The 14,403-nt window shown below is 44.1% G+C and overlaps 1 protein-coding gene across 2 annotated transcripts in view; it reads left to right on the forward strand.

The window, feature by feature from the left end:
• Positions 1–550: 550 nt before the first annotated feature.
• LOC144101992 (beta-hexosaminidase subunit alpha-like) overlaps positions 551–14,403 on the forward strand; it is a 57,719-nt gene continuing 43,866 nt past the window's right edge. The window contains exon 1 of one of the 2 annotated variants that reach the window (XM_077635238.1): positions 551–757. The gene's annotated coding sequence lies outside the window, so the exon portion shown is untranslated. Of the gene's footprint in view, positions 758–4,524; positions 4,550–14,403 lie in introns of those variants that run through there. The other variant, XM_077635237.1, reaches the window with a different exon arrangement.

The following is a 14,403-nucleotide window of genomic DNA, read 5'->3' on the forward strand; positions in this document are numbered from 1 at the left end:
CAAGGCCTATTGCGCAACAAGCTACTACAAATGTGCTATATTTCTCTTTCCAACATGGGATTTCGTGTTTTTTTCACACGGGCATCGCAGGCATTGTGCTACAAAAGTAGAGACAGCTGCAGCTACAAAAATCCTTCTCTAGAAAGCAATAGCATCACTTATGTGGAAAAACACCCATGGCGACAAAACACGAACACACACTGACAGCTGAGCAATCAGGGACAGCCATCGGTGAGGAATTGTCGTTAGTATTGAGTCCTCCTTAGAATTATTTCGCTTCGCAAACTGCAGGCGTTGCTTCTTTAGAGCAAGCGGGATTGAGAATCATGTAAGATTCAAAAAGACGAAGCCTGTAATGAATATTCCTGCTCTTGTCACGCTTCCCTAATTCCACCTCAACCTCGGTGTACTGAAGGAGAAACAAGATTGTCGCAGGAAAAATGTTACGAACGGACACATCTGCGTCAACTCTATCAAGCGTGGCCTAAATGTGTTAATAGCGCATATCTAGTCTTCGCCTTGTCTCCCAAGTCGTTTCCCGTCATTTAAGCTGTGCCAGCTGAGCCACACATTTGTGCGCTTGTCGTCCTCTGCCTGCTGCGTGTCTCCCCAAGCCTCAGAGTGGCTGCTGTCCGGGACCATCACGCGCTTGTGGCACCGCCCCTCAGCAATCAGCCGGCGGCGCGATATAGACTATCGGTGCTGGCAGCAATCCCGGGGCATTCGCTTTCTTGGCTCTAGACGCAGCGGCCTCCGAGTGAGTACTGCCGCTTGTTTCACGCTTTGGCTCACTTTTGTAGCCCGTTTAACTGCGGGTCCATCAGGCTCCAAGCATGTGCTGCATGCAGCAAAATATAGACACTGCTGAGGGACGTTTCTTTCTTAGTACTCCTAATTGGTCTAATTTTTAAAACCCACCCAAGGTGTCGCATTTTAGTCTAACCGTAATTTCTGTTAGCTCACCTTAAGTTTTCTAAATTGGTAGGCGAGTCTGCTCTGCAGCCAACGACCAGTGCATGTACTGTATCTGCTCAGTGTTTACTATGGGCACACAATTTAATATTCTACGAGAAGAACGAGAGCAGTGATGCATCCCAAATAAAATCGCACATGCTGCATATAGCAACCTTAGAACTGCCAACTGCAGACGCATATACATAACGCAAGGAGCACATTGACTGCCGAGAAATGGCGCGAATAGTAAAGCCTATGTGCAAAGCGGGTAAGAGTGCCAGGGAAACGGTCAGTGGAAAATCGTCATTATTAGCTTGAACGTGAACGACGATGAAACGCTGAAACACTTCCCCGAAGATGTACACTTCTCAATGAAGGCTAAAAAAATGTCGCACTGTGTGATGACAGACGAAGCGACTACAAGCAAAGCAGGCCTGAAACTGCCGAGACACACTTCCAAGGTATGTGTGCTGTAAGCCTTTCACTGAACCATTTCAGGCACCAAGATGAAACATCGAAGATGACAAACCATCATGCTTTAAGTAATACACTTGAACAAACGCAGATGGCAATGTGTCTTCTAGTGGCATCTCGCAGTGCAAAGAATATAAAGTCACCACTTAACTATGTGTTAAAGAGAAATGTCAACTAATAGCCAATAACCTGTAGCATATTATGTGAATGATGGGCGTCGCATCGTTTTTCTGTCCCGGAAAAATCTAGCAGCCTTCAGTGCGGTGGGAATTATTGGAGAAAGTGATTTCATTTTATTTCATTTCATTGTGGCGCGACATATTTGGACATCACAACCCACATAAGTGGTGCTATTGCTTTCTAGAGAAGGATTTTTGTAGCTGCAGCTGTCTCTACTTTTTTAGCACAATGCCTGTGATGCCTGTGTGAAAAAACACGAAATCCCACGTTGGAAAGAGAAATATAGCACATTTGTAGTGGCTTGTTGCGCAATGGGGCTTGTGAATCAATTCAGTCTTCTGGCTCGGACGATGCAGTGTGCTGGCGATAAAACATTCTTTTGAAGGTAATCAACTTGTCCCTCCCTGGTAGATAAAGTCCTTGGACGTTATAGTTCTTAACTGGCACTTTAGAGAAACAACGCGTTCACGGCCTTGCTACTCAACCCAAGAGTGCTTTAGGAGTTATTTCACGGTCCTACTCTGTGTCTTGCGTTTGATATGATTCCTGTGTAGAGCGGGCGCGTAAAATCTTCTGTCCAGGGTACGGGTCACTCATTCGCCGTATTTACTCCTCTAACCAGTAAATGAACACTTTGCTATGGTGAGTGGCATCGATCATGCAGAATGCAAGGTTGAATACACTGCGTAGCTGCTGCAAGTATAAAGAGAAATGAAAATGAAAATTGGTTTTTGAGGAAAGGAAACGACGCCGCAACCGTCTGACATCTCGGTGGACACCGTAAGCACGCCGTAAGGGAAGGAATGAAGAGTAACTGAGAGAAGAAAGGAAGAAAGAGGTGCCGTAGTGAAGGGCTATGGAAACTTTTCGACCAGCTGGGGATCTTTAACGTGCACTGACATCGCACAGCACACGGGCGTCTTTTTTTGCGTATCGCCACCATCGAAACGTGGTCACAGCGGTCGGGTTCAAACCACGGTACTCCGGCTCAGTAGACGAGCACCTTAACCACTGCGCCATTTGACGTGATTTTGAAACACGAGCAGTGTAAACGAATTATCAGCATTGTTTAATTCCTTCGCAACATCATCCTGAATCCAGGAAGAATACGGTGCCTCGGTGTTCGTTTAATTCTATAGGATTCAAAAATAGGGTAGCGAGCAAATTATTGAAATAAGTGTAGCTGCGTTCGGATCTCCGTTCTATATGGACAAAATTGCATAGATTTCACAGCACCGAACAGAATTATATTACTTCTGTGACGCATTGTGTGCTGGAATCTGTTGGGTTGGGGTGGATGGAGTTGCACTGCTACAAGTTATTATAAACGCTTTTACATCTGCACTAGTGCTCATGTCTACGCTTGCGTTTTTTCCACCACTGAAACTCGTGCCGCACTAACCCACACCTCTCTGTCACCTCCTGAAGAAAAGAGAGGCAATACGTGTGGAACTGTACTCTTCAGGTAGCACACAGGTCCTAAATGAAGCCGATAAATAACTTTATAGGACACTAAACCACTTTGTTACGCTGCTGCGGATGTGATTCCGTCGCCTTGTGTATTGCACAAATCTTCTATTGTCAGGTATAGGGAGGATATATACTTGTAGTGTCGATCTGCGACTGGTATTTTCAGCGTTTCTTTTTTTTTATGCTGCAAAAGATCCGCCTCGGCATTCAGTTCGCAAGCATTCTTCGTGTCGACTTCGAATCAACACTTCCGCCTTCTCTTCAAAACCAGCCAATCAAGCATGCTCGTCTATCGCTCCAGAAACAAGAACGCCTGTCTTACTGTGTCACCCTGGTTTCATGCTCCTTCGCTGGGGCTTCATTGCCTTTTGCAAAAAGGAGGCGCTGGCGCGTCGTTATGTTGCTCACTGGAATGTTCTGCCCACTCGTCGTAAGTACACAGCAGCAGGTAGGCAGAGCTTCAGGCAGGTGTTCACGACAATCCAAAGAGCACACTTTTTGACCCTTTCGTGCAAACAGTGCAAGCGCCCTTTAGAGTGAAGTTGCCATTTCATTGAACGCTTCGGTAACTGCAGTGAAAAAATTTTCAGCTGGAAGATGTTGGGTTTCTTGGTGAGTTCTTTTCGAAATAACGAAGAAAAACATGCACATGAAGTCAGGGATAAGGAAGAACAGATGCACGGAGTGCTATTCTGGAATTAAATTGATAGCGCAGTGTGTTTCTTACCTTGTTTGTCACCGTCTTTATGAGCGCTGTTTACTTTCCAGGTGGTCAGCTGCTTTTCCGATGTATTGTACTCCACTTGTTTCCTTGCTTTTTTCTAATTCCTAAGTATGGAGGGCAGGCTGACAGTCTGCAGCCCTGCTCTTCCAGTGCTCCAGCACATGCAGTCTGCACTGCCTGCATCCTCTCTGCGCACATTGTCCCTTGCTTTTGCGGAAACCCCACAAGAGCGCTTCAGTTGACATTTCCGCTATGTATGTCGGTATCACGCCGTGGAAGATTGTGAACATAGTTAGGTCTCATTTATTCTTAAGTCGGTAGTGCATTATTTGCCTTCTCGCACTTTTCGCGGCTGCAAAAAGGCGTTGCGATTAAGCCGCAGCGACACTATCTCTAATTCGTAACACAACACGGCATCATGCCAGGTGTCTCTATTCTTCTTTATTCTTCATTCAATGATTACCCCGCTTAGTCCGAGGGCGATACGGCAGTAAGATTGTTTAAAGCAGAAGTTTGCCACACATCTGTCACTTTAATAGACATAACGTTATTGTGATATGTGTTACTGACTGCGAGTGGCGCTGAAGTTAGGGCGCTCTGTGTAGGGTCCTGCACCAGAGGCCAAGTGCTAACATCTGTTGGGAGCGTAACAAAGGTCAGAGAAGTGCACAAGAGATATACTTCATCCCATATCTAACTTGCAGGGCAACCAAAGGCAGAGGCCTCCACAGCCAACCAGAAGAGCGGGTAATGTGTGTTTTTCCGCACCTTGTCTGCATGTCGCCTTCTCGCGGCATACGCAGATGTGGTTAGAAAAAAGTATATATACGCGCTGTCTACGTACCATAAGCATAAGCACGCTTACATACGCTGAACGCAAGCATTTTACGGGACGTTACACCATTTGTCACATTCGCACTTTAACTTCAGTCTATGTGAAGAGAGACGCCACGATAAGCTCCGCCTAGTGATACCACTTGGTTGCAAAAACGCAAAACATTTTTATCAAGAAACCGATTCTTCTACTTAGTACTACAAGTGTCAGAACCGTCACACAAACAAAAAAAAATAAAGCAAATTTATCGCTCATACGTTTTGTTAGAGGTGAGATGAGACGAAACGAAAGCTTGGTGCCCCATTTGTTGCCAGTGAACGTACTGAAAAAGGCACCAACAACCACGAATTTATTTCGGGGCGAGAGTTCCTGCTTCGAAGAGCATTGCCATTTTTAAAACGATAAGTAGAGCAAGCAACAGTCGCGCACGCTAAACTATGTAAGTATGTAACGCTGATATGTAATGCGAGCGTACGTTAAGGCACAATATGAAATAGCGTTTGGCGCATGCCCACATTAAAGAATGCTATCCCATTGCCCGTATGCTTGCTTTTACTGGAACTAGGTTCCCCAGCGTCAGAACGTTGCCTGTGCACTCATCGCAGAATTGGTGGTGCTGCGAGTAAGTGCTGGGCTGGAGTATAGTCGAGAGTGGTACCTGGTGTTATAGAGGGGCTTTGGTCCCAGCCAAAGGTTTTTAAAGAGAAATCGCGACGTATCGAGAGCCTGCTCAAGGGCGACTTATTACCTAGCAGGCAGCAGAATATGCTTCCCTGCGGTCGCGTGACAGATGCCATTCACGTAGGCAGATGGCAGAGACGAGGGGTCAGGCCATGCTTCCTTTTATGTTTTGTATGTGTGCCTAGGGTGCCCTGCTAATTGCTGTTCTATGCACTTGTTCTTGTCGGCCGTTTTTTGGTGAGCCATCGAGCTCAGCATGCTGCGATATCGGTGGTCATGAGTTTTATTTGGGCCTTCGGAACGAGTGCAACGAAGGGCAGGGAGCGTGTCAAATGTGTCCTTGTGCTTATTTTTTATGAAGGCTTTTTATGAAAGCCGTTCGTAGCCTTGGAAAATATCTAATTACCTTCCAGGACACAAAAGACGCCAGTGTTCTTGAATGTGGTACATTGGATTGCAAAGATCTCTGTCAAGGGGCACATCTACGACATACAGCATGAGTGGTTGAAAGGGAAAAGGTGTTGTTAGGACCTCAACTTAAAGCAATAAATAATGTATATCACCATGTAAGTGCCATCATTTTTTAATCTCGAGATAAACCTTTCGCGAGTACGACAGCAGCATTCCTGTGGACATCTTCAAATGAGGACCACAGAACTGTCTCAGACGGGTGCAGAATTAAAGTGGAAGCCCACGTGCCCATGCATCAGGATACCTTTGTAATAAAGAGCAAAGCTTTCTCTTTTATTTAAAACTTGATGCACGCTGCTGACTGCCACGAAAAGTATGGCAGTTCTTGTCCTAACAGGCTCATATACGGGAGTGCTTATTGGACATATCGCATTAGGTATTGTAACGGAAGAGCTGTGAATAATTCGTGCTGTTAGGTTTTGCTTGGTAATGTCTGTCTCGCAGCACAACCTCTATATTTTGTTCGCATCCCCTCCTAGGTCCCTGTAGACCAGTTACCAAGGTTCACTCACATTCCACAGCGTCCACCTGTGCCTGAAAACCAGTGCGCACAAAACTATACAATTAGACTGGTCTACAAGTCGTAGCAAAGGAAACTGGCACACAAAAACTATGAATAAGCTTTTCGAGCAAGCCGCTAAAGCCCTACCAACATGTAACCCTCTAAGGCAGGCAAGAAAACGAACGACGGGAAAATCAATACAATATTTTTCATTTAATATGGCGTTCAACGCCGCAAAAAAAAAAAAAACAGCGAGTAGGTCAATTGGTGTTTTAAATTAAACAGATATGGGTTTTGACATAAGTGTCCCAGTGTCTCTGAAAGGAGTCAAATCTCCCCGGCCGTAGCCGCTACATTTTCGCGCATTGAATATCTTGAAAACGGTTTCTTAGTTTGAAGCTAGAAGTTTAGTTAATTTCATAAAATACATAAAAAATGCAAGCATCCACTGATTGATCATACAGAAAGAAGTCCCAGGGCAATGTGCTGTAAGGGCACCTCTTATACTAAAATGGATAAACTAATGACAGTTTTTAGCAATAGCAACCGCGAACAGTAATGGGTCATAACATATCAGGTGAACACTATACCATATTAGATAAAAGAACATATTGAAACACAAAACCAGAGATATCACCGATAGGGGAAACACAAAACAATTAAAAAAATAAAACACAATTAGGCTAGCAGTTGGTAAGAAACATATTAAGCTGGCGTTTAAATGACGACCAAGACGGAGTGTTTTAGTATCATAGTGCAATGAATTCGAAAGTTTGATGAATGAAAATCCGACTGTATGAATTCCGAAGTTAGTGCGAACATTCGGAATCAAGAAGTTAATCCTATATAAAAAGCTTATAAATTTGAGTTCGTGATGTCTTTTAGAAGTATGATTTGCAGAAAATTATGATCATCAATTACTCTAGAACCAAATACACCAACATTGAATTTAATGCCGTTAAGTACATGTACTCTCTACAATCTGTGCAATAGTTGAACTGGTGGTTATCGGCCATCAAATGGTGTGTTGGGGCTACGGGCTTCGTGACCGCGCGATGAGTCTCTGCGTCTGCACAATAGTTGTCGTGCCTTGTTGCCGCCTAGGAAAACTGGGGATAAGAGAAGCAGCCATGGTCTGTTCAAATTCCATAGAGGTGAGAGTAGGCATTTTAGCACTTTTAGTTTGCAGCCGATTATAGTAAGTCTGGGCGTTGCTAATCCCACGTCAACAAGAGAAAGATGAGGTCTACTCCTGGACACGCTTTCGTTCCTCGGTTCGTTGGTGCGCAAACTATTCGATTTTGTTGTGTATCACGCATGATTTTTTTATGAGTTGGTCAGAAACGAGTTCATTGTCGCTCATCACTGCGAAAAAATTGCAGGTGGGGTGACGACTCCACCTATGCTGACCTGGTATGCACAGCCCTAAGCTGTGCTCCACTACGCCGTCATTTGTGAACTGCCTTGTTCTATGAGTCTTTTTTCGCATGAGTTTGTTGCTTCCATTTAGAGCATGGAAATATAGCTGAGTGCTGTCTACCCAGACGCCTCATGCGTTTACTCCGGACACGAAAAAAGATAATTTTGGTTTGTAAGTTTGTAGGGGTTTTAACGTCCCAAAGCAACTCAGGCTATGAGAGACGCCGTAGTGAAGGGCTCCGGAAATTTCGACCACCTGGGGTCCTTTAACGGGCACTGAAATTGCACAGTACACGGGCCTGTAGAATTTCGCCTCCATCGAAATTCGACCGCCGCGGCCGGGATCGAACCAGCGTCTTTCAGGCCGGCAGCCGAGCGCCATAACCACTCAGCCACCGCGGCGGCTCGAAAAAAATAATAAATTATCAACGGTGGTACAGTTTTTCTTTCTTCACCCATTGCTCACATCCAAGGGCAACATATAGTTTTAGAATGGCAGTTCCATGAACTATACGCTTCATCTTAACCATTGCTTGAGCCAACATCTAAACATTGTTAAACATTGTAAAGAATAAAAGCTGTTGGAAGTTAGCGCCCGTGGTGTTCGTTTCTGTTCTTCGTATTTTCGTCTTCTCCTGCGCTAGGGTGTTTTTCAAGATTGCAATTTTTTTAGTTGTCAATGCTTCTCGTTTGTGGAGCTTATTTTTGGATCCCGCCCCTCGTTTTGTGCATCCTGAAGCTTTTGCAAGAAACTATCCGGCCTTCTTCATCCTTGTTTTTTTCGCGCTGTTACGACTCAAGAATATCAACCAACTACCTCAGCTTGCACTTCTTACTCCCGCCTGCCTATGTGCTACGCAATCCAGTAAGTAGAAAGTTTGGGAAGTTCACACGATGAAATGAACAGCGGTGCAAACACGGACGCTAACAAGCAAAAAGACACCACATGCGCATGTGGTGTCTCTTTGCTTGTTAGTGTCCTTGTTTGCGCCGCCGTTCATTTCATCATGCACCAACTCGCCCCTCGGGCCGTTATTCTGAAGTTGATACCAATATACGTGTCAGAACGGAAGAAGAAATATTCATTATGCTCGACTAGCCCAGCATTAAAAGCCTATAGTTTCTTCAGAAACATGTAACACCAGCCAACGACAGTAGGCTCGGCGTACACGGTGAAGTGTTTTAATAAAACCTCAGTCGGCAGCCCTCAATTGGCAATGGTTCTCTCAGGAATTTTGTCCACAATGCCGGCTTTTTCATAGTGAAAAGAAGGTATCTCGGCAGAGAAAACAACTGCTCTTCTACACCGGCTTCAATGGTAGAAAAATTACCAAAGTCCTAGCTAACATCCATCTCCTCCTTTCAAGTAACCGGAAGGGAAGGATGCCATTTCTTGCCTGCAGGAAGTCAAAATGTTCAACGGTATCTCTGAAGTGACTATAAGTATGCAGGAAACATAATATCCCGGCGTTTGCCTCGCTATTACAATAAATAGGAAAAGTCAGGTCCATTTGCTATGCAATGTTTAGCTAATGCTGTACATAAACAATGTGCACTGCTAACAGCACAGCTTTTAACTTTTAGCTTTGTCAGTGAGTGTGAACCGTGTCTGGTTCTTCGGAGAGCTCTCGAACTCGTTTCCAGATGTCGCGGTCGTTGGCTAGCGCGTTGAAGTGTTTGCGCACAAATCGCGCATTTGAGCCGCCTGATACGATTCAGCGTGTTGGCAAAACATTTTTCTCTTTGTCCCTGAGGAAGAACCCAAGTTGTTTGAGTTCAGCGTGAAAAAAGTCCTCCGCGCCTGTGTTTTCTTTTCGTCTAGCATCTAGTAAAGAACCACGAACAAAGGCATCAGGGGCAGAAACTATACGGCCAAATCTTCTGAAGGGAAATAAATACAAGAATGTTTGTGCCATCATGCACGAAAGGTGGCCACACTCGATCAATTGTCTGCAATGGCCGATGGTCTCGGGCAGTCGTTCAGCATTCGTCGGTACGCTGTTTTCTTAAGACTTACATAGCGGGGAACGCAGGCCATGCAGGCACTGGTCTGTACGAGGTCCTTTATTGGCTTGTGTGCGAATCGTGATGCATTTAAGCAAAATTATTCGCAATTAAGTTCTAGTTTCAGAGGTCGCTCTTGATATTCGCGGCTAACTAGTAACTTCCCTATAAATCTTAGCGACTGGAATCGTAGTATGAGGTATAATCTTGAAATCTACGCGTTTTCAAATCCTTCAAATCAGTAGAGTAACGCCATTGATGCTCCTAGCCGTTCGTATTGAATGGGAGTAATGTAGAGGACCAGACAGATCTGAATGTCAACCATCCGTGCATAAATCTGCATATTTTCGGAAAATACGTGCAGGTGGCAAAGCTGTTGATGCTGGATTTCTATAAAAAGAAAAACCATCTGCTAAAGTAAAAGGTTATTTCTCACTTAAGGCGATTATTATTGCTCAGAGCTTTTTGCATATTTTCGACTAATTATTTACATTTCTGGTATGTGGGTTGCATTCTCTTCGTTTAGTTATGTTGCGCATTATGTGCTCAGTTTAACCGTGACTTCTTCTTTTATGTTAAATGGAGTAGTCGGCAGCGCTCTGAGGCACAAAGCTTCTCTTTAGGCACACGTTTTTGGAGGTGCGAAATACACGGAACTGATAGAAACACTTCAATATAGGACAAAGCACAGAAAAGTATGAATGCATATAATCTCACGGAGCTTTTAGTTTTATCTCTTCTAAAAGTCAGTCAAGAAAAAACAAAACAGTGCTCTGGGGAAAGGGAAGCAATGGATTTAGCGAATTCTTCGGTGCACAAAACTCTATTCTATTACTTTGCACTTTGATCAGTACTCTTATAATGAAGAAGCAAAGATATGCACGGAATTAACCATTCATAGGTTTCAACAGCCGCGCAAGAGCAGTTGAAATAAAGCGGTCCTCTTAAAGAGCAGACCTTAGATATATCAACGCGACTAGTGCAGCGGTGATCTTGCGAAGAAGTCTAATTCCAGAGGGCACACCACAGCTAGCTTGCAATGGCCGGTAAAAAAACTACGTTCAAATGAGTACAACGTTTGTTTTCTTATCTTTTCCCGCCCCTTGCAGCTGGCTGCGTTGAGCCTCAGATAAATATACAAAAAAACAAGTCCAAAGTTGCATAAACAAACCTTAGACAGACTTTTGAAACAGCGTTTATGTTAGTAAGTGGGCACAGATTACGCATTTTTACCCTCACTTGTGTTAGACCAACTGTGGATAAGTTTCGTGTGCAGAAAGAAATAAGTTTCGTACGAAGAGAGAAATAACTTTCGTACGCAGAACGAAATAACAAAGCCAGGATAGCCTCCAAGATGTATAGTATTGGTATGATCTTTGAGGCAATGCCTATGTGTGGTAATTACAAGCCGAAGCTGTATAGCTTCCGGAGATAGGGTTGATGCTTATGATGAAGAGCATGGTTGACTGGAGTTAGGTGGGAATGCCTTTGCTTTTTAGCAGTCGCAGTTAGGCGGATGATCATCATGATAGCAGTGAGGATGATAATAAAAAAAAACTTCTCATATGGTGCATGAATTGATCGGTGATTAAACTTTTTAGGCAAAGTTCTCAATTATGTTTTATTGCACGTCTTGTTTCTCTTAGCACAGTTGTTTCAACAGTAAAAAACAAGAAAATACAGGTAATCCTGCACTTGCCATGTCTCTAGCTCGCTCTATGAACTGCACACGGGCGGAAAATAACCTGACGAAATGAGAATATAACACAGTCGCCTGGATGCTTTGTTCTTCAGTTTCCCTTATCAATGCTTCGGACGCTTATCATCGCTTATCGCAGTCCACGCTGAAGCGCGGCTTTTTATCCTATTGAGAAAAGTCCGCATGACGCAAGTGAGGTTCTCGGAAAAGGCAGCAACCTCTTGTTTGCTGTTGAGCCGGAATACACTCAAAGATCTTTTATAAACGCAACATGATCTTCTAGTTCTTTCCTACACCATAAATGGACGAAAGACTGTGAGACGTGCCGCTACGCATATTTCTTTCAGAGCGCATCCTTTCAGCAAATGCTTAGAAATATATATTTCACTACAAATCATAGGAGTGACGCAAAACAATGTTCGCAGGTGTCGAAGCCGATCGGTAAATGCCGCATAACGGCGGACGTACCAGTGCTACTCCTGATATTTTAAGAATACGCACGCTGGGATGAGAATAACAGGCATCTGAAGGGCAATTATTTAACCTCAACGTCTACACTTATTTCTCCATGTGTAAGAAAACGCTGAAGAATCAATGAGCGCCAAGCTATTTCAGCAGCCCTGGGCGTTAACCTTCTCGAGCTTAATTATTTTTTTTTGTACAAAGCGCTTAATATTCGTGATAGCAACGTGATGTGAATGTCGGTGATTAGTGGGAAGCAAGGTAGGGTGAGCGGCAAATTATCGTCATGATACACCAACTTGCCCAAACAGCTACCCTGATGAAGTTAGCCGCCCTTCAAATCAAGAAACTTTTCTCTTCTTTTTAAGAAGTATAAATATTCAGGAATTCCACTTCACAATAAGCAAAACTCGTCACCACATATGACTAGTATTTGTACAGCGGCGCTGCGTTAGTTATGGTGCTTTTCGAAGAAAACAAAAAACTGCTCCGGCACACATCAAGAAATTGGCATGCGATACTTGTTTAAGGTCTTTACTCGAGTACACTTCATCATTGAGGATTCCGTACTCGAAAAAAGACATCATGCAGCATGAATGAGTCAACGGGAAAGCCGTCACGTTTATATTTGCCAAGTCTAGAAGGGAGACTCCACGTTACCTGTAATACATTTAAACAGAATTCAAACAAAGAAAATCCGTGTGAAAAGCGGTCGATTTCGCAATTCCTGATAATAACGTGTCAGGAAAATTGAAACCTAAGCTTTCAGAGTATACAAAACTTCCTGCGCTGTGAAGGACTCTTAACGTTCATGAAAATTCATTTCTTTCAATTTTCGCTAAAGCCTGCAGGTTTAAATATAGTTTTTTTTTTCAGCACACCAGAGGAATGGAATTTGTGCTGCCATATTGTTTTCTTCAAGACATTTTATTGGTGAACTAGGTTCTCTTAATCAGCTAAAGTTATATGTTTCTGTGTTTTCTGAATTTGGGTGCGGCTTGAATTGCGTGTTTTACTCATTTTATTGTATTACGAATTTTCGTATTCACTCTTGCTCGGGTCAAGCCTAGGCCGGGCGATTTTCAAATAAATAAATAAAATTTTCTCTGCTGTGACCAACACTTACTTCGAAGCTCAAATGGACCGAAGTGTGTAGAAAAACTTGCAAAAAAAAAAGCAACTGTCGTGAGGAGCCATTAAGCTTTTGCCTGGCGACCAAAGATTAGTGAAGCGTGCAGCAAAAGACGAGCAATGCAGCACATATTTTGTAAGACGGCACATGCAGCATAGCGGTTTCGCCTTCTTTTCCATAGATCGTGTTGCAGTGTTGGCGTATGTTCTTGATTTAGAGTCATGTCTATTCGCGAGTTGCGTTGCCCACATACCATGAACACCATTGTGAAAGTGCTCCACATATGCATTTATCCATCAGGGCACCTCTGCTAATACGTAATTAAACTCCGTCACAAACACGTTATTGAACTTCGTCACAGTGCCACGAATGTCGGCTTCAGGAAAATGATGATGATGATCGATATTAATGGCGCAAGGACATCTGCCGCCAAAGAACGCCATGGCACGACGTACTTTCAACTACTCGAGGTGTGGCCCAAGGCCCACTTCCCCAGCACTTAACCATGATTAACCGAGCACCAGGCCAGGGGAAGCTTGTACCGATTGTATCACCGATGGGCACAAGACGGCACTGGCGATCGAACCCTGCACCTCCGGCCTGCGAGGCGGCCGCTCAACCACTATAGCCTACCGCTGCACTCTTCAAGGAAATATTTGAATTTAAATTTCAACGCGAGAGTTAAATTGCCGTTCTGCCGAAAATCGCCGTTGTCGTCGGTGATTGCGGTGGCGGCGTGAGCCAAAAATGAGGTGGCCCACTTGCCAGCCAGTTCGCGGGACTTTGTGGCGTCCTCACAAACCGCCGAACGTATTGTGATCTAACTGCCCACGGCGGCAGGTGGCAGTGAAATTGATGATTCGTCGCGAACGGTTGCTCAGAAAGATCAACCTGGATCTTACTGGCCCACTGGCGGTTCTGTTTGCAAGAGCCACCTGCTACGGCAGGGGCGCATTGCTTAACCGCTGTTCTATATTGCGCCAGAATTGTTGTGCGGATTCTGAGGAATCTATGAATTCATTGTACAAAAAGACCCATTTCGCATATGTGGGCATTAACCCATTAACGTTATCGCGCCATGCCCTTAAGCTGAACTTAATCCTTTGACGCGCCATTTTCGCTGTCAATGAAATTCAATACTTTCCCGCCGAAATAGTATATTGAGGCTTTATGCAAGGCGATGCGTTAGTTTTCGAGTGCAGCATACTAGCAGGTGATTTTTTGCTGGCCCGTCGAAATTTCTGCCCTAAATTTCCCTAATTCATGAAAACAGCAACATCGAAACGCCGCTATTTGTCAAGTAAACATCCTAAGGGTTATGAAAATAATTTGTTTCGGAGGTGGACATTACACTGAAATTGAGAAGAAAAGTGATTCTAGCCTGGGCGAAATAGGC

The sequence above is a fragment of the Amblyomma americanum genome, chromosome 8, assembly GCF_052857255.1.
Source record: "Amblyomma americanum isolate KBUSLIRL-KWMA chromosome 8, ASM5285725v1, whole genome shotgun sequence".
NCBI lineage: Eukaryota > Metazoa > Arthropoda > Arachnida > Ixodida > Ixodidae > Amblyomma > Amblyomma americanum.